The 27,711-nt window shown below is 39.6% G+C and overlaps 1 protein-coding gene across 1 annotated transcript in view; it reads left to right on the forward strand.

The window, feature by feature from the left end:
- The window catches only part of LOC134346855 (low-density lipoprotein receptor-related protein 1-like), a 2,119,020-nt gene that overhangs the window by 593,128 nt on the left and 1,498,181 nt on the right, over positions 1 to 27,711 (forward strand). The gene's annotated exons all lie outside the window — the stretch shown is intronic.

The raw sequence follows: 27,711 nt of genomic DNA on the forward strand, positions 1-27,711 counted from the left end.
AGAAAAATGCACGAGGCTCAGCAGTCAAGCAAGCCTTCCACATCAGCCACAGCAGATGACGAACCTCGACCTTCGACATCGAGGCGGGCAGTCATAGGAGAAGATGAGCTGCCTGCCCTGATCGACAATGAGATGACACCCTCGTGTCCTACCAGCCCAACCCCTGGGCCCCCGGACAGATACTGTACCGATTCGCGGAGAATGCAGCGGTAGCCGGGAGACACACAGCACATCTTTAAGAAAAAAGCCAAAATAAACATGCTAATTAATTAGGTGCCGCTGACACGTAATTGTCGGCCCAGATCAGAGGCGATGCAATCAATAATTGGCACTCATCTGGGCCGACAATTACATGCCGGGCAGCACCTAATTAATTAGCATGTTTATTTTGGCTTTTTTCTTAAAGGTATGCTGTGTACCTCCCGGCTACTGCTGTGTTCTTCACGGCAATGTATCTGGTCGGCTGCCTGGAGGGTGGGGGCCACTGCACCACCCAGCCTGCGATGACTCAGTCTAACACACCATCATCTGTGTGCTCGGCGCTGTTTTCCCAATTCCGGTAAGTGATACTACACAGTACACATATTATTTCTACATTATATAGGCTGTGTATTTTTACGTGTTATTTGGTAGATTTGGCAGTTTCATAGTTTAAAGGTTACTGGAGAGCGCTTGTGCCGTGTTTTTGCCAACAGCGCTTGCGTGAGATTTTCGCTATGGAGATCTGTGCAGGCAATCGTTGTAGAGACGTATTTCTACTTTATATAGGCTGTGTATTTATCATATCATTCCTGCTTTTACTATATGTTACTGTTATTTTAGGTTTTATGTGCTATTTGTCATGATTTGGTAGCTTATTTTTGGGTCTGCAAATGCTCACAAAATTTTCCCATATAAATAAATGGTAATTGCTTCCTCGCTTTACAACATTTCGGCTTACAAACCATTTCATAGGAACGCTCTACCTTCCGATGGCGGGGGAAACCTGTACTAGAATTCTTGAGCAATACACACAATATGGTGGAGGAACTGCGTTTATGCAGGGGAATAAGCAGTCAACATTTTGGGCTGATACCCTTCATCAGATTGGAAAGGAAGCTCTGGCCATACCTGTCTTCTGCTCCCTCCTCTTCATTTCCAGTACTGACAAAGGGTCTTGCCCGGAAATGTCTGTTTATTCCTCATTATAGATATTGTCTGACTTGTTGAGTTCCTCCAATGTTTTGTGTGTGTAGAACTAGAGATCATATTTTTAGGTTGAAAGGTGAAATATTTAAGGGGATATCTGAAGGGGAACTTTTTCACACAGAGAGTGAAGCTAGTTTGAAATCAGCTGCCATTCAAAGTGGTAGATGCATTTTCAATTGTTACCCTTAAAAGAAGGTTGGATAGATACCTGGATAGGAGAGATACGGAGGGCTATGGTTCAGATATGGGTAGATATGACTAGGGAGAAAAAACAGATTGGCACAGACTAGATGGGCCATATGGCCTTTTCCTGTGCTATAGAAGATGCTTTTTTGAAGCAGCTGGGCACCCCGGCCCGCAGAGGCAAGAGCTTAAATATGCCCATTTCTACTTCAGCTCGTTAGTCAACATAAATCTTCAATAATCAGCCAGGTGTACCATCTAGATCATTGAGTTTACCACTTGAAGGATGCCCAGATGTTGGCCTCAGAGAAGGAAATTACAGGTTGCTGATACAGAGATTTCACGTTCTCTTTTCTTTCACATACCTTGGATTTCCTTCACATGCTTTGGTTTTCTCTCACATCCTAAATACGTCCTCCTAGATTAAGTAGTTACTGTAAATTACTTGTAAGTGCAAGTTAATTGGGAAAAGAATCAGGCGGGAGTTGTTGGGTGTATGTGAGAGAGAATAAATCACAGCAATATTGGGAAATAAGGAGGGGGGAATGGGACTAATTGCTTAGCTCCCCTCAGAATTAATATGAACCCAGTGGATTGAATGACTTCCTTCTGTTTCATTATAAATGTTCAGGCCATTGATATATCTTTATATTCGTTCCTTCCCTTTAATTTATTTAACTTTTCCTTAATTGTATCTGAGTTGCTCTCTTGTGGCAATTTGTTCTACTTCATTTACTCTAGGTTACAGAGTGTTTCCTCATCAGTGATTCTGGTTTTCAAAAACGCTATGTGACGTGGACCAAAGATTTAGACTGTTCTCTGCTAAAATGGAAACATACTGTACATGTTCAATTGATCATCTGCCTGAAGGTGCAGCATTATTGGTGTGATCCACATACAGTCCTCCTGATGATACAGGGCTCAGCTTTGTTATACATGCTTAATGATAAGGGAATTATAGATTCAGTCATCATTCAGGAGCTATTGTAGGGTGAGACCAATTACTTTGTGTGCTTAGTATGTGCATTAGCATCATCACCTTAAGGCAGCATTTGGGTCTCTCAAGGGTTTGATGTTTATTTGTTCTAGCCTTTATAGTTAATGCAAGTATTAAAGAAATCCATGAAATGGGCCTTAATATTGATGACTTCGTCATTTTCTGAAACCTCAACGTGAAAGGCATTGTTGTTGTGTATTTGATATTTGAATAACACAAGTAATCTTGTATATATATAGTTTGATTAAGCATTCCTGTTTGCTCAAATAATTAATTACAGTAATTGCACATGTCATCACGCTACCACGTGATATGGCATGCCTCACTTGAAGTAAAGACAAAGCCAGACCCACATTCCCGGACTCCCATGTTTTACTTTGAATTAGTTCAATGTTTTGAAGTTACAAAACATAACAGTTGCTTATTTCCTACCAACAGATTTTGTTACATCAAAGCACACTGCTTATTTGGACAGAGAAGAATGTGCTTTTCTAACTCAAAGTGTGCAAGTTAACTCGATGTTGATAGTTCTTTAGGCCTTTAATGTCCTTTCATATCTGAATCTTTCTTCAACCACTTCTTTGTCCAAGCTTCTGTCTGCATTGGACATTCATGGAAAAATAATTGGGTTTCATTGCCTGAATATCAACATAAACGTGCGGTTCATCATTCAGGAATTTCAGAAACAAGTTTTTGTTGCTATTGAAGCCTAAAGTTTCTGAAAGTAAAAGATAATGTATCTTTATTCCCCACATATTTACATTTCTATTCATGGTTGGTTTAAGTACCTGCATGCATCAGTTTGATGCCTACAAGTTATTATTATTATCATTCATGGAACCGTATTTCTTAGAGAGATAATAGCTATTTTCTTTATAAGCTATAAAACACTTTAATTGAGAGACAGTTATTCAGCAATGCCATTTAATTAGAATGCCATTTATTTCTTTATGCCATTATCAATGAATATTGGGAACATCAAAATATTTTAAAATGGACATTTGATCATCTGAGTTCCCTTGTAGGTCAGTGCAAAACATTTCTGGTGTTTCATCCAAGCATCAGCTGCACAAGAGTCATTTAATCTAACTGCCAAAATCTGGTGATTTGGACAATTCCAATGTACAAGGATGAAAAATCTACAACCTACTCAATATCCTAAAAGAAAATAGTCCAGATACTAGAGGTCTGAAATGAAAGCAAAGTTGAAAGAAGTTAGCTGATCAGGAAATATCAGTGGCATGAGAAATGGAGTTAACACTTCAGGTTGAGGGGGGAAATACTGTAGAACAAGGGCAGAAGGGGATGGAAGTGAAAGGGTAGAGTCAGTGCAGATTAAATGACACAAATTTGATTGGTGCAGACTTGGAAATAACAAAGTGTCTGTTTGAGGCCAGATTAAAATGGAGGAGATGAATGAATTCTGAAAAACCAGAATGAGAAAAGAAAATAATGCATAGGAGATGCGAGGTAGGAATGGAAGATTAGTCAAAGTTATTGCATTTTTATTAAATCCTGAAGATTGGAATATGCTCAACTGGAAAATGGAATATTGATACTTTGATTTTCCATAAACTATGTTGAAACAGTGTAGGAGATCAGAGATAGAGAGATGAAAATGTGAGTGAGATGGGGAATGAAAATGACAGATAAATGAAAGTAAGTTGAATCACGATGTCCTTCAAAGTGTTTACCCTTATTGTGTTTGGTTTTCCTGCTGTCCAAAAACCACAGAAGTTCAAAATTCAAAGTAATTTTGTCACCAATTACTACCCTGAGATTCACTTCCTTACAGGCATTCACAATTAAACAAAAAACTACAATAAAATCGATGATCAAAAACAACACACAAAGACTGGAGCGCAACCAATGTGCAAAAGAAGACAAATTGTGTAAATCCTAAAATAAACAAATAAATAAATAGGTAGATAGATAGTACTGAGAACATGAGTTGTAGAGCCCTTGAAAACAAATCTATAAGTTATGTTCAGTGATCACTTCAATATTATGGTGAGTGAAGTTGTCCGTGCTGGATCAGGGTCCTGATGGCTGAAGCGTAATAACTGTTCCTGAAACTAGTTGTGTGGAACGTACAGGCCCTGTACCTGCTTCCTGACAGAAGCAGTGAGAAGAGAGCATGGCATAGATGATGAGAGTCTTGGATGATGGATGCTGCTTTCTTGTGGCAGTGCTCTTTGTAGATGTACTCAGTGGTGGGGAGGGCAAATCTGGTGACGAACGGGGCTGTATCCATCACTTTTTGGAGGCGTTTCCATTCTTGTGCACTGGTGTTTCCACAACAGATCATGATTCAACCAGTCAGGATACACTTTACAATGCAAGTACAAAATACATCTTACTAATTTATCCTGTCAAGAGAAGTTAGACAGTTTGGTTCTGTATTCCCTTGAGTTTAGAAAAAATGAAGGTTGAACTTAGTGAAACTTCTAAGACCATAAGATGTAGATGCAGGTTTAGGTCATTTGGTCCATTGGGTCGGCTCTGCCATTTCGTCATGGCTGATCCCTTTCCCTCTCAGCTCCAGTCTCTTGCCTTCTCCCCATAAACCTGACTAATCAAGAATTTATCAACCTGCCTTAAATATACCCAATAATTTGGTCTCCACAGCTGCCTGTGGCAACAAACTCCAGATTCACCACTCTTTGGCTAAAGAAATTCCCCCTCATCTCTATTCCATTTTTTTTTTGCACTCTGAGGCTGTGCCCTCTGGTCCTAAACTCCCTCATCACAGGAAACATCCTCTCCACATCCACTCTATTGAGGCATTCCAACATTCGATAGATGTTATTGAGATGTCACTCTTCTGAATTCTAGTGAGTACAGGCCCAGAGCCATCAAACACTCATATGATACGCCTTTCAAACCCACAGTCATTTTTGTGCACCACCTTTGAACCCTCTACAAGATCAGAAGGAATAGTAGATACTGAAGACAAACAATTTTCTGGAGAAACTCAGCAAGTAGATATTGAGAAGTTTCCACTAGAAGGGATTCATACAAATATGGGAACCTAGCTACAAATAAGGAGCTAGTTATTTAAAACTGAGTTATGCAGAAACTTCTCTCAGAGGATATTGAATCCTTGGTGTTCTCCGAACCCAACTTTGGTTGAGGCCAATAATTGGAGGTATTTAAGGTGAAGATAGATAAATCTATTGTTTTACGTTAACATGTGTTTAACCCCACATTTTTCTACTTTGAACGAAAAATTGTTAACAGCAAATCTATTCCTTTCCTCTTCCCCTCCCAGATTTTATTTAATCTTCTGAATGTTAATCACGTACCCAATTATTATTTTATTTGATATCATGCAGTTCATGCACATAGTTAAAATCAATATCATAAAATTCAAATTTCTGTTGGAAATATAAATTCACATTTATAATCAGATGAGGCATCACTTTGTGATTTTTCAGTGCATGCCTGCTTGAAAAGAAATTATTACAACTAATCATTCACCATCTGTTAAGACAATTTATCTTCTGCTCTATATTTTGAGGTAAATTATTATTTGAAGATAAATAATTGCTCATTTTCTAACATTTCTGGGAAAGAAACTGTAGTCACATATTTTAATTTGAATGTTTTGTGGGTGTTGATTTTGATCTGCATAAGCTCTGTATTTACCCTGAAGAAAGGTTAGTTTAGGGTGCAGAAAGAGTTGTGATTTTTAACAAGACACACACTGAAAGAAAAGCAATGAGCAATGGAAAATTTGCTTGGTGCCCAAGGCTGACCAGATGCAATCACCAACTGAGGGAGCATCGTGTCTACCGGTGGGAGACTACTACAATGTACCAATTAGTGTCTCCAGTTGATTGAGTTTTAAGTGCTCATGGTAGGTGTTAGGCGCCAACCATTCCTATCAGGTATTCCGTACAGTAGCTTAATTAAGACTCATGTAAGGAACAGCTGATAATCTCTAAAATGGTGCAGGAAGCTAGGAATTTCCTTTTGGAGACAAGAAATTACATGGGCAATGGAAAAAATTAACTGCTTGTGTTTCTTGATCTCATTACAGGGGTTTATGTGCCACTCAACCCTGCCACTTTGATCTGGCCCATGCCTTCATTAACCTGGTCCAATACTACCTCTTTTTACTAGGATATTTTTCATTCTACCATCTATCTTATTAATGTGTAGGGTTATGAATACGCTGAGGATCTGTGGGGTGGTGGGAATATTGCTTATTGTTGGTGTTAGTGGGTTGGATTGTAAGGAATGAGTGATCAAGTTGGTGGAGGTGTGGGCCAAGATTTGTGTGGATGCGGACCTGTAGAGGAGTGCAGAGGTTAGGGGACAGAGATGAGAGGCTGGAGGGGAGAGGTCTGCAGTAGTTAAGGTTAGGCCTAAGTTTTTTTAGCCAGGATTTCTTCCTTGCCACTCTTCAGTAAATACCCATTTTATGCAAGGCCTTAGAGATTGTGGAGCCATGTACTTCATCTCCAGTTGCAGCCGTTGACTTCTGCATCTCACTCAGAGTGACTGTTTGCATCTCAGTGGCCTGTCTTACAAGTGTCATTCTTTTCCGGCAACTAAGTTTAGAGATGCAGCCTGACCTAGGCAGTGTGGCTATGATTTCATATTTTCTCCACTTTCTCATGATGGACTGCACTGAGCTCCGAGGTATGTTCAGTGCCTTTGAGATGGTCTTGTACCCTTCTCCAGATTTGTACTTCTTTATGATCATCTCCTTGCCTTTCCTTGAATGCTCTTTTATGTTCAGTTTGGTTTGGTCTGTTGAAAATCTACCATGCTGTTGGACCTTACAGTGTATTTATTCAGGTGACCTTCATATTTTCTACTTCAAAAAACTGGAGGAATTGGTAAGGTAATATATAGTTTTGCACTTGAGAAGAGTTAATATATAATTACAAAGAGAGTGGACACTTCTCCAACCTCACAATTTTTGTTTTTAAATTTTAGAAAATTATTGACATGTTTTGGATTTTTTTTATTTGATGTGATGCACAATGTTTTGTAAGTTAGCAAATAAATCCTACTTCAATATATTTTAAACTTAGAAAATGTGACAGTAAATTTGAAAATAGTTATGAGGACTGAATAATTTTTCAAGGCATTGTATATTTCCAGTTGTAGCAGATTTGAGCTTCTCAGTCAATCTATGCAACCATAACTCCCATATCCCACTGCTTAATAATTGATCTTTTTCATAAAATGAAATCAAAACAGGAAAATTTGGAAATACTCAGCAGGCACTGATAGAGAAAGAGAGATGATGTTTCAGCCTGATGACTTTTCAAGAGAATCAGAAAAAGTTAAATATCCGATATAATGGGATGGAGGAGAGATAGAAAGAAAAAAGAAAATGTCTTTGATGGGATGGAGATCAAAAGAGACTACATGATGCAACTGATGAAACTGTGGGATGAGAGAGAGTTTTGATATCTTGTTAATTACTACTGACCTCCGTCACCCAGGGCATGCCTTTTTCTCACTGTTACCATCAGGTAGGAGATACAGAAGCCTGAAGGCACACACTCAGTGATTCAGGAATAGCTTCTTCCCCTCTGCCATCCAATTCCTAAATGGACATTGAAGCTTTGGATGCTATCTCACTTTTTTAATATATAGCATTTCTGTTTTTGCACATTTTTAAAAATCTATTCAATATATGTAATTGATTGACTTGTTTATTTATTATTATTAGGTTTTATTTTATTTATTTTTTTCTCAGCTAGATTACGTATTGCATTGAACTGCTGCTGCTTAGTTAATAAAGTTCATGTCACATGCCAGTGAGAATAAACCTGATTCTGATTCTGATCTGTCAGGTGCAAATGCAAAAAAGACAGGGATTCGAAGAATGAATAAAATTCTCTCGAGTTTTCTGTGTTCAGAATGTTTCTACACCTTTCTACCTTCTCTGCAAGTTAAAATGTGTTCAATTTCAATCCATAATAACCAAATCATGCAGACTACAGTAAGCAATTGAATCTTTATGCTTTATACATAAGAAAATAGGAGGAGAAGCAGGCCTTCAGGCTTATACTTACTGCCCGTTAATGCTACTGGCACTTAGGGCAGCAATGAAGGTCCTCCATCTCTGTCTGTTCTTAACTATATTCTCTATTGTGCCCAGGCATGGCTCTTGGTTCTCATTTCTGCCTCTATGGTATGGCACCAGTAGCTTCCTCTCAGTTATCACTACTCTCAACCATGCAAGTCCTGGCTGGAGACCGTTGCACACAGGTATAGAAGGATGCTTGATTGCTGTTTCCTTGACAAGTTTTTTTCTGACCAGTCAGGGTTATTTGTCCCGAGCTGAACCTGTAAACCTGGGGGACGGCTGGACTACTCTTAGTCTGGCCTCTACCCTTTGACCTGTTTGGCATGGGTGACACTACCAAGAGCCAAAGTACAAGGCTCAGACTCCAGCCAACATAGGGTTATTGAGGCACGTAAGTCTCCAAATTCTGTGACAAAGTTGTGGTCCTCTTGAATGCTTCAAGCTTTTACCAATGTTTCATTTCCCCCACCTCAGTTCTTCTTTAGTGTCAGTTCTTCATAAGTCCCAAATCTTTCAATAGATCTTGTACCTCATCCTTAGATACTTCCAGTGATCCAGCCTACTCAGAATTCCTGATATTCACCACCCTTCACAAGAAGAAAGTCTTATGCACTGCAGCTTTAAATAATCATTCCCTTATCTTGTAACAACACACACAAAATGCTGGAGGAACTCAGCAAGACAGGCAGCATCTATGAGGGGAATAAACAGTCAATGTTTTAGGCCCAGAGAAAAGGGTCTCATCTTGAAACATTAATTGTTCAGTTCCATCATAGATGCTGGCTGACTTGTGGCATTCCTCCAGAATTTGAGTGTGTTGCTGAAGATTTCTAGCATCTGTAGAATCTCTTGTGTTTTGTCTTATAGCCATGACCGCTCTCCCACAAGGAAACATCTCAACATCTACACTGTTATTCCTCCTTATGATTTATATGCTTCAATAATATCAACCCTCATTCTTCGGAATACCTGGGATTAGCCACTTATGATAAGTCAACTGTCTCATCCCAGGAATTACTAAGTGGATCTCTTCTGGAGTTTGCAAGTTTATTTTAATTTATATAAGGGGACCAAAACCCAGCACCCAATATGATTGTAACAATGCTTTTCTCTGTCTAATCTCCAAACTTCCTGCAATAAGGACCAATGTGCCATTTGCCTTCCTACCATCTTGTTGTAAGTGCCCGCTAGCATTTTTGTGACTCATGCATAAGAATACCTGGATCCCTCTGCATATATTTGCAGTGCCTCCCCATTTAGATAATATTCTGTCTTCTGGCTCATTTTAAAAAGTGTTTGAGTTCATATTTTCCCACATTAAACTCCATTTGACAATATTTTTGCCCAATTACTCAATCTGCCTGTGTTGTGCCGCAGAGTACAAATACCCTCATTGAAGCAATGCTCTATTTTCGCGTCATCAACAACTTGGATAATTCACATTCTGGCCCCTTCTCCACGTCATTAATATAAGTAACACAAACAAGGAAAATTATCAGTCTTTCAAAGCATAAAATGGATAATTTCCCAGTGCCTGATGTCATGCATCCTAGAATGTTTGGGAAAAAAGTATAGAAATTGATGTAGCCTGGAAGAGATTTTCTATATTCCTTAGGCCTTGTAAGGTGTTGAATGAGTATAAGGAGGCTAATACTCTATTTTCATTTTCGAGGAACTACATAGAAAGCCAGACAATGACAGGCCGATGAGCCTAATGTCAAATGGTGAGAGAGATAGTGGAGGAAATTTTGAGAGACAGGATCCATCTTTTTTAGCACAGGGGTTCCCAACTTCTTTTATGACATGGATCCCTAGCATTAACCTAGCATTAATGGTGTTCATGGACACCAGGTTGGGAACCCCGATTCAGAAAAACCAGGACTGTTCAGGGCTAGTCAGCCTGGACCTGTATGTGAGCGATCATATGAATTTAATAGAGTTTTTTTGAAAAGGTGACTAAGATGATTAATGAAGGCAGGGTGGTATAAGGCATCTATAAGGAATGTAGCAAGTCTTTTGACAAGATCCCACATGGTAGACTAGTCCAGAAGGTTAGATCACATGGGATCCAGGGTGAGGTAGTAAATTGGATACAAGATAACACATACACAATTCAGCAGGAACTCAACAGGTCAAGCAACATCTACGGAGAGGAAGGCCAAGACCCTTCTGGAGATGATTAAGGAGTCAACATTTCAGGCTGAAACTCTTCATGAGGACGGATGAAGAGCCTCATTGACTCCTTAGTCCTCACCATTGATGCTGCCTGACCTGCTGAGTTGCTCCAGAATTTGGTGTGTTGCTTTGGATTTCCAACATCTGCAGAATCTCTTGTGTTTACGAACCGGATATAAAATCTGCTTGGTGGAAGGAGCAAAAGGTGGCAGTGGATGTTTGTTGTCAATTTAGGAGCCTCTGACCGATGGTGAGCCTGTATTTCTCACTTCTCAATTTTGGATGAGAATGTAGGTAGCATCAATCTGTGGATAACATCAAAATTGTTGGAGTGGTGGATACTTAAGAAGGTTGTCTAAGATTACAGGTGGATCAAGATCAACTGAGAAAATGTGCATAAGAATGGCAGATGGGATATGAATCAAAGTGATCATTTTGGGAAGTTAAATTAGGGTAGAACATGGGCAGAATTTGACAGGGACCAGGGTAGTGTTGCAGAACAGAGAGACCCCAGGGGTACAAGTACATACATAGTTCCCTAAAAGTGGCATCATAGGTCGACAGGTTGGTGAAGAAGTCATATGGAATGCCAGCTTTCAAAGAATGTGACATTGTGTACAAGAGTTGGGAGTTTAAGTTATAGGCTGTAGAGGATTTTAGTGAGATTGCACCAAGAAAGTTGTGCACAAATCTGGTCACACTATAGGAAAGATGTAAATAAGCTAGGGAAAGTACAGAAAAGATTAACAAGTATTATACTGAGACTGGAAGCCTTGAGTTATAAGGAAAGACTGTTTTGCTGGAGCAAGTAAACGAGGGGTGACTTTACATTGATTTATAAGATTAGCCTAGTCCATAGTTGATAAAGCTATCCCCACTTTTGAGCACATCTGCATGGAGCACCTTTGCAATAAAACATCATCTGTCATCAAGGACCCTGACCACCCAGACAAAGCTCTCTTATCACTACTGTCATCAGGAAGAAGGTACAGGAGCTTCAGTATCCACATCACCATTTTCAGGGGCACTCCTTACCCCTCAACCATCAAGCTCCTGAAACAGAAAGGATAACTTTACTTGTTCCATTACTGAACAGTCAAGGACCTGTAATCTTGTATTCTCAATATTTATTGCTTATTTATTTATTATTATATTTATTTTATTTTTCTTTCTGTTTTGTACTTGAAGTTTGTTGTCTTTTGCACATTGGTTGTTTGTCCATCCTGTTGGATGCAGTCTTTCATTGATTCTATTATGGTTCTTGTATTTACTATGAATGACAACAAGGCAATAAATCTTGGTCTGTATATGATGACAGATTTGTACTTTGATAATAAAATTACATTGAACTGTGAATTTTGAAATTTGTAAGAGAAATCGGTAAGTTTGATGCTTGATGTAACTTTCTAGGATAGGGGCATCTAAAACTAGAGGTTTAAGATGAGAGGAGTAATGTGCTAAATTGACCTGAGGGGTAAATTACTCTCACAGACTTGCCTTGGGCTCTTAGCTCCAAGTGGAGCATAGGCCATAGATGACCTTCCGTCTCCATCGCCCTCAGAAGTCAATGGTCTGGTTGGAGTTCGTCAGTGCTTCTGCAATCCATTGCATCCACTATCCAGGGGATTGGCCTATACAGCTTCATCACAGCCCTGTTGGCTGGCCTTACCCATTTCCACCTGTCACGATGAAGATGCAAGGTTGGACTTTGAGAGGCTTTTTCACAGAGGGTGATAGATATATGAAATGAGCTGCCAGAGGAATGGTGGAGGCAGTTATGATTACAACATTTAAAATAAATGTGGACAGATAAATGCATAGGAAATGTTGAGAAAGATGTGGGCCAAATATAAGTAAATGGGACTAGCTCAGGGAGGTACTTTGGTTGGCATGGACAAGTTGAGCTGTGGACTTGTTTCTGTGCTATGTAACGCTCTGATTCTATAAGGAATAATTTAGGGGCAAGATTGATCCTCAGGCAATCCAACAAGTAACATCCTTCCAGCAAGAAAATACTCATTTATTCTAACTCTCTGTCTTCACCCTCCATGATTTGAAAACAAATGGGTGGTATAAACTTGGAATTTTACAACTTGACTTGCCCAAATGCATATCTTTAATTGTCAGTTTCAAGAATCTATCTCTGTTACATATTTATGAGAAAGTTAAAAAAATCACATTGCAGAAATAAATCCTTAAAAGCATTGGACTGCAAAGCAGTGGCTTATTTATAGCTGAAAATTGATTTATATTATTACGGTGTTGTCAGAATGTTATCTGATGGACTTGAAATCTGTATTATTTTTCCTATTTAGCTTCGATAGAATCAGTAAAAATTTAAAAATTTCCAGAAAGATGATTGCCGCTAAGCTGTCAGATAATGTCAAAGAATGTGCATGATAAAGTCCAAGAGGCTTTTTCAGATATTTATGCTTTTGTGATAGAGTATTCATGCCATGGATTCAGTCTGCTTATATCTGAAATGTGCAGTAAGAAGCTAACTGAAGTGTTAAAATTGGCTAAGCATACAAATTTATGGACAGGAAGAAACCAGCTGGGCTTCAATGCCTGTGACATACTTGAGCTGTCTGGAGCATGACAATACTCCCATGCAGTCATGTTATTCTCTGGGAGAAAGAAAACAAAATTTAATAAATGACTAATGAGTGAAGAAAGCACTGGAGACTTGTGCTTTTTTTTACAATTTCTCAATCAGTCCACATGAGTACATTGTCAATTAACTGTCGATCCATCTACTTGTGATGTGATGCAGTCTCTGTTCCAACCTAGAAATGCTCCAGTTCTCTCCTGGAGATTCAATGTCTACTATGAAATGCTTAAATATACATTCAAATTTAATCATTGTTATCAAAATCATTCATAGCTGATTTGTGCCTGATGGCAATGAGCACATACACTGAGCACTCGTAAAAATCAAGCATACAATAAAATATTAGGAAACACGCAACACACATCAAATTTGCTGGTGAACGGAGCAGGCCAGGCAGCATCTCTAGGAAGAGGTACAGTCGACGTTTCGGGCCGAGACCCTTCGTCAGGATTAACTGAAGGAAGAGATCTCTTACTAGCTCTTCCTTCAGTTAGTCCTGACGAAGGGTCTCGGCCCGAAACGTCGACTGTACATCTTCCTAGCGATGCTGCCTGGCCTGTTGCGTTCACCAGCAAATCTGATGTGTGTTGCTTGAATTTCCAGCATTTGCAGAATTCCTGGTGCTTACATTAGAAAACATGCATATATTTTTGACATTCAGCAACTTCTGTTTTACTTCCGATAGTTGAGATCAGATGAACTGAAGCATTTCATATTGTGAAATAATGGTACAAATGCAGCTATCTAGAAATATGTGACTTTAAACTCCTCAGGAACATTTATCAAATGCCAATTACACTTCTGCACTTTAAAAAAACTCAATCTCTCCAGGATGTATTAAATGAACATTTCTATTTTTGAGCTACTACATGGCAACATGATTTACTTAAGTAAATCCTGCTGCTCCTGTCTATTAACTGCATGCGGATTCAAGCCTCTCTCAATGTTAAAGCCATAAAAGTGTCCACTTCGTTGTCATACTTTTTAAGATTGAATTTTTTTATGTTTTTATAATTTAAATGCTTAGGAGATAAATTGATTATACTAATGAATGTACCCGATGTTTCTAATGTCCATTTCACAGCAAATATTAACCATTATGCTTTACGACGAGTTCCAATTTGTAAGGTCAACAGAAATATATAAAAAGGTTGCCCTCTTCCAATGCTCATTTTCTTCTATGTGTATATGTAGAACTTGAGAAAAGGTTTACATTTAATGATTGCCTAACTAAGTTCTGTGCATTTCAGCATTAATGTAATTTCTAAAGGCATTATAAACCATAGTTATATAACAATTATGTAGAAATAATAGTGTTTATTTTGATTATTTTTTCTTGAAAAAAATCAGATGAATTTGAGTGAACATATACAGTGTACTTTGCATTCATCATCATCATTATGTGCCATGCTGTAAAATGTGGGTGATCATGGTCTATGACCATGATAGTTCTTGGCAAATTCTACAGAAGTGGCTTGCCATTGCCTTCTTCTGGGCAGTATGTTTACTGGATGGGTGGCCCCAGCCATTATCAACGCTCTTCAGAATTGTCTGCCTCGCATCAGTGGTTACAGTGGTTGCCAGCTGTTCATATGACCATCCTCCACTAGCTCCTATGGCATCACGTGACCCAGACTGGGGTCTAAGCAGATGCTGCACCTTGCCCAAGGGTGACCCACAGGCTAGCAGGGGGAAGGAGCAACATGCACGTCCTTTGGTAGGGACGCCACCCTTTGCTTTAGAAATTAAATCAACAGGCACTTATTTCAAAATGTTCACAGCTGTTGGAAATCTGAAATTAAAACATAAAACAAGTGGAACGTGAAAGAACATTAAAGTTACATGTCTCAACAAAGGGGTGTCAAACTGACAAAGAATCTTCAACATGAAACATTAACACTGATAACCATGACTCTCTTTCCTCAGATGCTGCTTGACCTGAGTGTTTTCAAAATTACCTGTTTCCATTAGGTTAAGACATGATAACTCAACAACTGGCCAAGATCAAGTTATGAGTGCTATCATCTTAAACAGTTTTCCCATGACAGAGAAGGTGGCCTTTTGGCCTATGGAGTCTGTGACACCTCTTGAAACAATCCCATCCATCCGCAGTCCAAATTATTTCTCTTTAACCGATCCTTTCTCAAAAACCCATCAGCTCCTCCTTTTTCACCTACCACCCACCTACACCAAGCATAACTCACAGTAGTCAATTATTAGGATAACTAACATATTTTGGTGATAAGATGCTGAAGAACGTTGAGGAAATCCTCATGCAAACTCTTCGTTGATAACACTGAGCAACTAATTGCTGCACCAATGTTTTGCACGCTTTCTAACTACTTATCTATTGATCTATTAATCTACCTACCTACAGTATTTACAGTGGATTCCCGTTCATTTAGCCATCAGTTAATTGGGGCAAACAACAGGAATTCTGCAGATGCTGGAAATTCAAGCAACACACATCAAAGTTGCTGGTGAACGCAGCAGGCCAGGCAGCATCTCTAGGAAGAGGTGCAGTCGACGTTTCAGGCCGAGACCCTTCGTCAGGACTAACTGAAGGAAAAGTTAGTAAGAGATTTGAAAGTGGGAGGGGGAGGGGGAGATCCAAAATGATAGGAGAAGACAGGAGGGGGAGGGATGGAGCCAAGAGCTGGACAGGTGATTGGCAAAGGGGATATGAGAGGATCATGGGACAGGAGGCCCAGGGAGAAAGACAAAAGGTGGGGGGGACCCAGAGGATGGGCATGGGGTATAGTCAGAGGGACAGAGGGAGAAAAAGGAGAGTGAGAGAAAGAATGTGTGTATAAAAATAAATAACGGATGGGGTACGAGGGGGAGGTGGGGCATTAGCATAAGGTGTTGTAAGTGGAGCAAGTGCTACACATGCCCTTACACTTCCTCCCTTACCACCATTCATGGCCCCAGACAGTCCTTCCAGGTGAGGCGACACTTCACCTGTGAGTCGGCCGGGGTGATATACTGCGTCTGGTGCTCTCGATGTGGCCTTCTATATATTGGCGAGACCCAACACAGACTGAGAGTCCGCTTTGCTGAACACCTACGCTCTGTCCGCCAGAGAAAGCAGGATCTCCCAGTGGCCACACATTTTAATTCCACATCCCATTCCCATTCTGACATGTCTATCCATGGCCTCCTCTACCGTAAAGATGAAGCCACACTCAGGTTGGAGGAACAACACCTTATATTCAGTCTGGGTAGCCTCCAACCTGATGGCATGAACATTGATTTCTCAAACTTCCGCTAATGCCCCACCTCCCCCTCGTACCCCATCTGTTATTTATTTTTATACACACATTCTTTCTCTCACTCTCCTTTTTCTCCCTCTGTCCCTCTGACTATACCCCATGCCCATCCTCTGGGTTCCCCCCCCCTTGTCTTTCTCCCTGGGCCTCCTGTCCCATGATCCTCTCATATCCCCTTTGCCAATCACCTGTTCAGCTCTTGGCTCCATCCCTCCCCCTCCTGTCTTCTCCTATCATTTTGGATCTCCCCCTCCCCCTCCCACTTTCAAATCTTTTACTAACTTTTCCTTCAGTTAGTCCTGACGAAGGGTCTCGGCCTGAAACATCGACTGTACCTCTTCCTAGAGATGCTGCCTGGCCTGCTGCGTTCACCAGCAACTTTGATGTGTGTTGCGTGAGTTAATTGGGGCACTGTTTTTTAGGACAACTCTTAAAGAATAACACCTAATCATGAAAATAGCTCAGATTCCCTTTGTTTAGTTGGGACTGTATGTCTTCCAACTGGGACAGCGGACTGATGCTGAACAGTTTCTACCTAGCATCAGTCACATGCACTTGCATTTCACACTACAGCATGCTTAGAGTGAACACTTTATAAATATCATCAGTTGTGTGTGCATGTGTTCAAAAAGCAATAATTTTGTCACTGATGGTTGGACAGAAATAAACATTAAGAAAATTCAGAACTGTTTTTTTTTCTGCAGTTTCAAGCATTCAGGTTTGGAAATGCCAGAAATAGACATGAGTGAAAATGAAGTGGTGTCACTAAATTTCCACGATAATTTTTTTCAGTTACAGATAATCAAAAAAAAAGCAAGGCCGCATACACTGGATTAATTTCTCAGTCAGTAATAATAATAATAGTAAGTCCTTTATTGATCCCAAGTGGGAAATTCTTTCATTACAGCTGCAACATTTAAAAACAAACTTTGCAGTGTGCAGATGTAACTAATAATGAAATACAGAGTAGTAATATACACAATAATGTGCAATAATAATGAGCAATAATATCCAATAATAATGAACAAAGTAATAATGCAGAGACTGTTGTACTTTGTTAGGTGTTCTCCTGTCACACAATAATGTAAATATGTAATTTGTTACTCAGTTAAATGGTTGTTTGTTAGTTTGTCTCTTTTATACCTTCTTGACTATTTCCATGAAACTTCAGCTGATTGGGGCAGACAATTAATTGGGCCAAAATGTACTGATCTCCGTGAAACATGTCAACTCCTGCCTACTGTCAAAACAGATCAACAGCAGATACCATGTCATTAACTCTTCACTCAGCCCTGGAACATCTGGACAGTGAAGATGCATGCATCGGAATACTATTCATTGACTAGAGCTCTGCATTTAACACTATATTCTCATCAAGAACTAATCAGTAAGCTCCAAGACCTAGGGCTCAATAGCTCCTTGTGCAACTGGATCTTTGATTTCATTCCTTGCAGATCCCAGTCAATTCAGATTAGCAACATCTCCTCCACAATCACTATCAGCAGAGGTGCACCATAAGACTGTGAGCTTGGTCCCCTGCTCTACTCTCTTTACACTTATGATTGTGAGGCTAAGTACATCTCCAATGCAGTAGTTAATTTTGCTGTCTTCTCAAGGCTGATTTGGATGGACATTGCATATGGGTTCAGTGAGAAAAACAGAAGGCTAAGTGAATGTGAAATGCAGAAGGCTTCACCAATGAGATCATAGAAGCATATAAAGATCTCAAAATATTCGTTATTTGAGCCTTTTGTTACAGTTACCATATTGTAGAATGTATTGCACAGACTCGAAAGTGCCTAAAGGAAATTGCTCCCTGTAAATATTTGCCTCAAATATACAGGGACCAGGGTATGGAACAGTACTACTTTAGCAACATGCACAGAGTAAAACGAGATAATGAGATGCTGGAAATATGAATGTTGAATAACATCCTCTGCACAACTCCAACAATGTACAGTATTTAACTTATCCAATTTATTGACCACAGAGGCAGCTACCAGTACTTATATCTATACGACAGCAAATCCATTTGTCTTCGGGTTTGCTGAGAAGTTTACTTGAGTTCTCCAGTGGAAACAGATGGACACATTCGTCTGTCAGTGTCAAGGATTCTAAACTTGTACTAATGATCTTTGGAGTCCATCACTCTGACTGAATCATCAGGTTGAAGGACTATTTTTCATAGTTTCATGACATTTGGAAGTGAAGATTTCCAAGAACCTCAGCATTGTTTGAGCAGATTACAGTCTGCAATTCCAATGAAATAATTATAGAAAATGGTGAGAAATGAAAGAACCTAGGATGAGACTGCATTCAGGGAGGCTGTGGTGAACAAAGCCCAGGTGGTGTTGCACCAATGCAGATGGAATTTGACAACAGGTCATCTGGAAAGGATTTTAAACTTACGATGAGAGGAAAACTAAGCAGCTAAATTTGAGACCTTGCCAGAAGGATATCTGGCCAATGCATATTAAGATGTCTGCCTGGAAAGCTTGGACATTTGAATAGTTTGCCATGGGTCACACGGGTGTTATGATTTTCCCAAGAACGGGACTTTACTTGTATTGTTGATGGTTATTGTATATTTTCAGTTACTCATAATCTGAGAGAGCAATCACCAGTTAATTATATTGAGAGTGTGGAGTTAGATATAGACCAGATTAGCTAATGACACTAGATTTTCTCCTCAGAACAGCAGTAGTGATCCAAATGGACTATTTTCCCTCTCTATCAATACAGAAGTTAAAAACAGCTTTTCTAAATTCCTTGTATTTCTACTTGAATTAAAACTTCCTATTCACCGACAGTGGAAATCATATTCATGTCTCTGGAGCAGAGTTTAGAATTCTTGTGAGTTCATCCAGCAACTTATGTACTGTGCAATCATGCCTATTATATATTCTCCATCGTGCTATACCCTTATATTTTGAAGACGGTGAAATATAGGTACAAAGTTTCAATTACTAGAGCACCTGCAGAGGCCACCAAGAGATTAAGAAGTATGGCTGTGAAGCAAAATGACAAGCCATCAGCAATTACATTGTAGTAAAGTGTCCCAGACGGAAAGATGTTCTCAGTCCAGAGGTGGTGGCAGATGGTCAATTATGAACAGCTTTAATCAAAGGCATTACTCAGACAGTGACTTGATAATTTGAGAATGATGACATGCAGTTTGACGAAGAGTCCATAATGAAACAGCCAGTTCGTAAAGTCTCATGGCAACAGTTGTGCCATTACAAGAATCTCTAAATAAGATGAGAAACAAAAAGCTCAGCATGAGCTACTGAGGCATTAATATTAATTGACTCTCAGAAAAGTGTTGTAAAAAATAAGACTGCATGCTTGCAAAGGAAGAGCTCCATGTCTATGATATCCTCGCTGTTTACGAAAATAGCTGAATAGTGTGAATTGAACATATTGGTTACAATGGAAAACAAAGATTTTGCTTCCTGAATACTTTCAGATATACCTTACGGATTTTGGGCTGCTGATCGTGAAGCTCACCATGAAATCTCCCCATCATGCTCTATTTTTTTGAAATTGTCTATATCTGATTTTTCAAATCATAATTCAAGTCATAATTACTGATGTCAAGATTAAGGAAGATTTTTTTTTGGTCCACAAATCAAACAGGTCATCAATGATAGGCAAGTCGAAGAACTCATAGAGAGACAAGAGAAAATTGCATGGAAGGGATTTAAGGATGTTGTTGAAAATGTTCTTGGCAACCACAAAGCACCAAAAGATGTGCAGCCAGTTGACAACATGCTTCAAGCATACAAAACCATGAAGTGCAACATGTCACTAAAGATTCATTTTCTGAATTCCTATTTAGATTTCATTCCTGCAAATGTTGGAACTATCAATGATAAACATGGTGAAGGGTTTCACCAGGACACTGCGGTCATGGAGAAACAGCATCAGGGAAGCTGGCTAATTATTGTTGAGTACTTAAGCGAGGAGCCTCAGTACAAACAAAATTCATCAACAAAACATTTTTAGCTTCATTGAACTATTGCAAAGAGTCAGCACAATTGTGCAATTAAGCACATTATATTCAATAAAATTTAATTTCCTATTTCTCCAAATTGCTATGTGATACAAGTAGTCTGAAATTATATTTGTGTTCAGCTTCAAGCAGTCTATTATAAACAAAAAAAATTAGAGGAAGCAACACTTCTGAAAAAAAAATGCTGTCCAGTGGTTATTGCTTAGTTTAGGTAGTTGAGCTGCTGCCACACATTTCCATCAACCTGGGTTTAATCTGACATCTGCATGCTTTTCCTGTGGCTCTGCATGTTTTCTTTAAGTGCTCCTGTTTTCTCTCACATCCCACAAATTGTTGGTCTCTGTAAATTGCCCTAGAGTGATAGAAACAGCAAAATCTTGGGAACTGATGGGAATGCAAGCAATGTATATCAGTATTAATGGGTGACTTCCAATGCAGATTCTGTCAGCTGAAGGGCCATTTCCCATGCAGTATGATTCTATGAACTTAGCAGAGAATGAGTTAGATGCTGCGAGAGAGAACTGCAATCCAACGTGTCACAGTTCTGGAATTCCATTGTGGACAGTTAATGAACATGAATGTGAAATGAACATGGCATCACTAGTTACAAGAAGACCAAAAAATGTAAAGAGTCATAGCAGAGTTCAATGTTTTGGAGATAATCCCAAGAGGTGAAGATGGAGTTTAAAATGACTGGATTAATAACATCAAGTAATGTACCAATCACAACTTAAAGAATAACATATCATTCATATTTTATGTTAATGCCTTCTTGTGAACACTTACCTGTAAGATGGTCGTCACAAGTATTTAATATGCTATATTCACAATTATGACAGCAATTGTTTTGACACAATTTATCACTGGAGTGGCTTTAGACGTCTCTGGACTTGTGGTCAGCTGAGATTTTCAATCCCCGAAGTAAATATTGCAGAGCATAGTGAAGAGTTCAATTAATAAAGAGACAGGGAATTTATAGTTGAGTTACTTTCATAGCTGCATATTGTTGTAAATAATTAACTTATTGGATTTACATGTAAATTCTTACTTTGGGGGGCTTCTTATTTATTATTAAAGGGGAAAAAGAGTAGTATAAATGTGACAGTATGCATTTTAGGAGTGACTACACCACATGGTAGGATTTTCAACACAGTAGTTACAATTACTGTTGTAAGTTTATAGTTTCTGCCCTGCTAAAGGTTAGGTACATGGAACTATTTATGTTTTGCTGAGCATATCCAAATTTGATTGGACAATAGATGGAAAAACTAATATTTTTGAAATATTATGCTCATATTACGTACATATTCTTAAATATCTCAATCTGACCTATGAAAAAATAAATGGTATTATACAGGACACAAATAACCTCTCCCTAATAAGTGCAAAAAACAATTGGCATGAGAAAAATTTACAATTCAGAATCAGAATCAGGTTTATTATCACCGGCATGTGATGTGAAATTTGTTAACTTAGCAGCAGCAGTTCAATGCAATACATAATCAAGCAGAGAGAAAAAAAAGAATAAATAAAATAAATAATAATAAATAAACATGTAAATCAATTACATATATATAACAGATTAAAATTGTGCAAAAACATAAATACTGTATATTAAAAAAAGTGAGGTAGTGGCCTGAAACGTCGACTGCACCTTTTCCTATAGATGCTGCTTGGCCTGCTGCGTTCACCAGCAACTTTGATGTATGTTGCTCCAAAGATTCAATGTCCTTTTAGGATTCAGATTGCGGAGGGGAAGAAGCTGTTCCTGAATTGTTGAGTGTGTGCCTTCAGGCTTCTGTACCTCCTACCTGATGGTAATAGTGTATAAAGGGCACACCCTGGGTGCTGGAGGTCCTTATTAATGGCTTCCTTTCTGAGAAACTGCTCCCTAAAAATGTCCTGGGTACTTTGTGGGCTGGTACCCAAATGGAGCTGACTAGATTTACAACTTTCTACAGGTTCTTTCGGTCCTGTGCAGTAGCCCTTCCATACCAGACGGTGATGCAGCCTCTCAGAATGCTCTCCACAGTACAACTATAGAATTTTTTGAGTGTATTTGTTCACATGCTCAATCTCTTCAAACTCCAAATGAAGTATAGCCACTGTCTTGCTTTCTTTATAACTACATCGATATGTTGGGACCAGGTTTGATCTTCAGAGATCTTGACACCCAGGAACTTGAAGCTGCTCACTCTTTTCACTTCTGATCCCTCTATAAGGACTGGTATGTGTTCTTTCGTCTTACCCTTCCTGAAGTCCACAATCAGGTCTACCATCTTACTGATGTTGAATGCCAGGCTGTTGCTGCAGCACCACTCCACTAATTGGCATATCTCACTCCTGTACGGCCTCTTGTCACCACCTGAGATTCTACCAACAATGGTTGTATCCTCAACAAATTTATAGATAATTTTTCAGCGATGCCTAGCCACACAGTCATGGGTATATTGAGAGTAGAGCAGTGGGTTAAGCACACACTCCTGATGCACCAGTGTTGCTTGTCATCGAGGAGGATATGTTATCACCAATCCGCACAGATTGTGGTCTTCCAGTTAGGAAGTCAAGAATCCAATTGCAGAGGGAGGTACAGAGGCCCAGGTTCTGCAACTTCTCAATCAGGATTGTGGGAAAAATGGTATTAAATGCTGAGCTATATTTGATGAACAGCATCTTGACGTAGGTGTTTGTACTGTCCAGGTGGTCTAAAGCAGTGTGGAGAGCCATTGAGATTGTGTCTGCCGTTGACCCATTGTGGCGATGGACAAATTGCAATGGGTCCAGGTCCTTGCTGAGGCAAGAATTCAGTCCAGTCATGACCAACCTCTCAAGGCATTTCATCACTGTTGATGTGAGTACTACCGAGTGATAGTCATTAAGGCAGCCCACATTATTCTTCTTAGGTTCTGGTATAATTGTTGCCTTTTTGAAGCAAATGGCAGTGAGAGGTTGAAAATTTCCTTGAATATTCCTGCTAGTTGGTTGGCACAGGTTTTCAGATTCTTACCAGGTACTCAATCGGGACCTTCCGCCTTGCAAGGGTTCACTCTGTTTAAAGACAGCCCAACATCAGCCTCTGAGACAGAGATCACAGGGTCATCAGGTGCAGCAGAGATCTTCCTCTCAAAGGTGTAGTTGTGTTCTCCCTCTTTAAGTGTGCATAGAATGAGTTGAGTTCATCTGGTAGTGAAGCATCACTGTCATTCATACTATTGGGTTTCGCTTTGTAGAAAGTAATATCTTGCAGACCCTACCAGAGTTGTCGTGCATCTGATGTTGCCTCCAACCTCATTCGATATTGTCTCTTTGCCCTTGAAATAGCCCTCCATATATCATACTTGGTTTTCTGGTACAAGCCTGGGTCACCAGACTTGAATGCCACATATCTAGCCTTCAGCAGACAACGTACCTCCTGGTTCATCCACGGCTTTTGGTTTGGCAATGGTATTACATGCCTCAAGGAGATCTGTGTTTTCTTTGTGAGAATGATGTAATGGTCTTTTGGAGGTCACCTGAGGTAATTTTCCCGCCGATGTGAGGTCACGTGATGACATGTGTATCACGGGTATATAAGGGTAGACCTCAGATGACGTAGCTAGTTTTTAGTTTTTAGATTTCCAGGTAGAACGTGCTGTGTCTCCCTTTCTGTTGCGTGTTTGTTTTTGTGACGCAGTTTCATTTTTAAAATGGAGTGTTGCTTTCTGTTGCAAGATACAATATCACTGGACTGGAAATTTTTGGCTAGATGTGCTGATTTACCCTATTCCAGCAGTAGAAGAGAGAGTGAAGACTTTATCAAAGTACAGGACCGAAGGATCGAGAGGAGTCGACATTGTTCAGCAGTTTAACAAAGGACCGACCTTATTGAGTCTTCATTGAAGGAGTAGCAACCTGCATTAAGGATAACTCTTGCCAAAAGAGAAAAGAGTTCATGCAAAGGTTTGCTCTCTAGAAACCAAGGTCAATTGATTTAAACTGTTTATTTGCTGCATCGTGAATCCTGTGGACAGAACCAGCAGGAAAGTCGCGTCTATGAAGAAATCCTTCTCCCGAGAAGTCTCTCCCAATTGAACGCATAAATCTGTTGGACTTTTGAATTTACCATTTTAAGAACTATGTCTGACTTTATCGCTTTAAGAACTGTTTTCGCATTTAACGCTTTAAGAACCAGTGCCAACTGATGATTTGTTGAACAGCTGCATAACGGTTAACTTCCGGTTAAAGTTATCGTTTGTTTTTTCCTTATCATTTATCCATGTTTAATAAATGCTTGGTTGCTTTTGTATAACCTGTCTCGATTGATATTCATTGTTGCCGGTTATGTAACAATGTATAGTAAATCTTTGTGGGCACACACTCATCCACACAGGTTTTAATGAAGTCGGTAACAACTGCAGCATACTCATCCAGCTATGAAGATGAATCCCTGAATACAGTCCATTCCACCCATTCAAAGCAGTCCTGTAGGTGCTCCTGTGCTTCCCTTGTCCATACCTTCTTGGTCCTCACTGCTCATACTGCAGTCTTCAGTCTCTGCCTATACTTAGGGAGTAGAAGTACAGCTAGGTGATCAAACTTCTTGAAGTGAGGGTGTGGAATAGCATGCCAGGGATACTTGATGGTGGTGTCACAATGGTCCAGTGCGTTGTTTCCTCTGGTATTGCAAGTGATCTATTTGTGGTAGTTGCTTAGTGATTTTTTCAGACTGGCCCGGTTAAAATCTCCCAAAACGATGGTGAAGGCATTAGGGTGCGCTGTTTCGTGCATGTTGATCCCATTAGTCAGATCGTCTAAAGCCTGCTTGACATTGGCCTGAGTTGGAATGTAAACTGCTACCAAAACAACCCTAGAGAACTCCCGTAGTAGGTAAAAAGGGCAGCACTTTACTGCTAGATATTCCAGGTCTGGTGAGCAGAATTGGGACAGCACTGGTATATTTGTGCACCAAGAAGAGTTGATCATGAAGCATACTCCTCCACCTCTGCTTTTGAGAGATCCTATAGATCTATCCTGATAGTGTATAGTAAACCAGTCGATCTGGATCACTGTATGCGGTACGGATGGGGTTAACTAGGATTCCGTGAAACAAAGGACACACATGGTCTTAATGTCCCACTGATTAATCACCCTATCTGTGAGATCATTGATTTTATTCACCAGAGACGACACGTTTGCCAGCAAGATCGTCGATACATAGATCTTAAAACCCTGTTTCTTTAAGCGTACTTGTAGCCCCGATCTACACCCTCACCTCCTCCGAGGTGTCCTCCGTGGGCACCTCCAACCACAATTGATGTTTTTTCCATGGGTTTTAAGCAGCGATAGTTCATTTAAACGCATTAAGACATCTTTGTTGACTGTACTGACCTTGGGAGAAGTTGTGCTTTTTAGCTGTGTCAAGCTGAAACGGGAGTATTTAATCATATCCATTGAGAGTACTGCTGCTACTTGGTGCCCCGGAAGTAGAATTAGGACCATGTATGATCAAAACCAATTCTACATGAATGAAGGTAACATGTTAACCATGTGTTTAGCTTGTTAAGAGGCTACCCAGCCTTGAACTCTTAAGAATCAGCAATAAGCAATGATTCAATAATTGCTATTTAATAATCAGAATAAGAATCAGGTTTAATGTAATTGGCAATGTTGTGAAATGTGTTATTTTGTTGCAGCAGTACTTTGCAATAAATAATTATAAAAATATATATATTACAGTAATAAGTATATAGATAAAAAATAAAATTAAACAGGTAATGCAAAAACAGAGGCAAAATACTGAGGTAGTGTTCAAGGGCTCATTGTTCATTCACAAATCTGATAGCAGAGGGGGAGAAGCTGTCTCTGAAACATTAAGTGTATGTCTTCAGGCTCTTATACCTCCTCTTTGATAGTAGCAATGAGAGGAGGGCATGTCCTGGGTGATGGTGTCCTTAATGATGGATGCCAACTTTTTAAGGCATCACCTTTTGCAGATGTCTTGGCTGCTGGGGTGGCTGTGCCCATGATGGAGCTGGAAGAGTTTACAGCATTTTACAGCTTTTTTTGATCCTGTGCAGTGGCCCCTCCATACTAGACAGTGATGTAGCCAATTAGAATGTTCTCTGCAGTACATCTCTAGAAATTTTCGAGTGACATATCAATTCTCCTGAAACTTCTAATGAAATATAGCTGCTGCCATGCCTTCTTTATAATTGCATTAATATGTTGGGCCCAGGATAGATCCTCAGAGATATTAAGGCCCAGAAACTTGAAATTGCTCACCCTTTCCATTTCTGATCCCTCGATGAGGACTGGTGTGTGTTCCTTCGACTTCCCACTTCATGAAGCGCACTATCAATTCCTTGGTCTTACTGACATTGGGTGAAACGTTGTTGCAGTGACACCACTCAACCGGCTGATCTATCTAGCTTCTGAGTGCCTTAACACCATCTCAAATTCTGCCAACAATAGTTATAGATGACATTTGATCTGTGCCTAGCCAAACATTTATAGGTATAGAGAGAGTAGAGTGGTGGGCTAAGCATGCATCTTTGAGGTGCGCCACTGTTGATTGTCAATAAGGAGGAAATGTTATTTCTGATCTGCACAGGTACATCTAATAGATGGCTAAAATATATATGTTACAGTAGGAAAAGCACAAGGGCCATTCAGGCTGACGAATAATGTAGTAAATATTAAAGTCAATTATTACTTAGTTGTTTTCCAGGCATTCATTGCGCACTGAGTCTTTGAATATGCTGTATACTCTGCATGAAGGTTTGCAATAGCTGACACTACAACCAACGCGTTCACTTCAGAACTGCAGTTCTGCTGCATACTGCTTCCTTATTTTTGTTTAAGTAGAGTCATAGAGTCACACAGTGCAGAAAAAACCCTTTTGCTCACCGTGTTCTTGCAAATCATCAGATACCTATCCTTAATAATCCCTTTTAACAGCATTTTATCCTTGGCCTTCTATGCCTTGGTGATTCAAGTGCCCTTTGAGCTACTTGTTCAATGTTGCAGAAATCTCTACCTCCAAAATCTCATTGGGCAGTGCTTTCCATACTTTGATAGAACATTTTTTTTCCTGTAAACCTCCTAACTCTTACCTTAAACCCAATGTCCTTTGGATTTATACACTTTGCCAATTGGATAAATATTTTAAAGTATGCACTATCTATGCCTCTCATAACTTGGCATATCTCAGTTAGTTCCACTCTCTTCCCATCCCAACTTCTGCTC

The sequence above is a fragment of the Mobula hypostoma genome, chromosome 5, assembly GCF_963921235.1.
Source record: "Mobula hypostoma chromosome 5, sMobHyp1.1, whole genome shotgun sequence".
In the NCBI taxonomy this organism is placed as follows: domain Eukaryota; kingdom Metazoa; phylum Chordata; class Chondrichthyes; order Myliobatiformes; family Myliobatidae; genus Mobula; species Mobula hypostoma.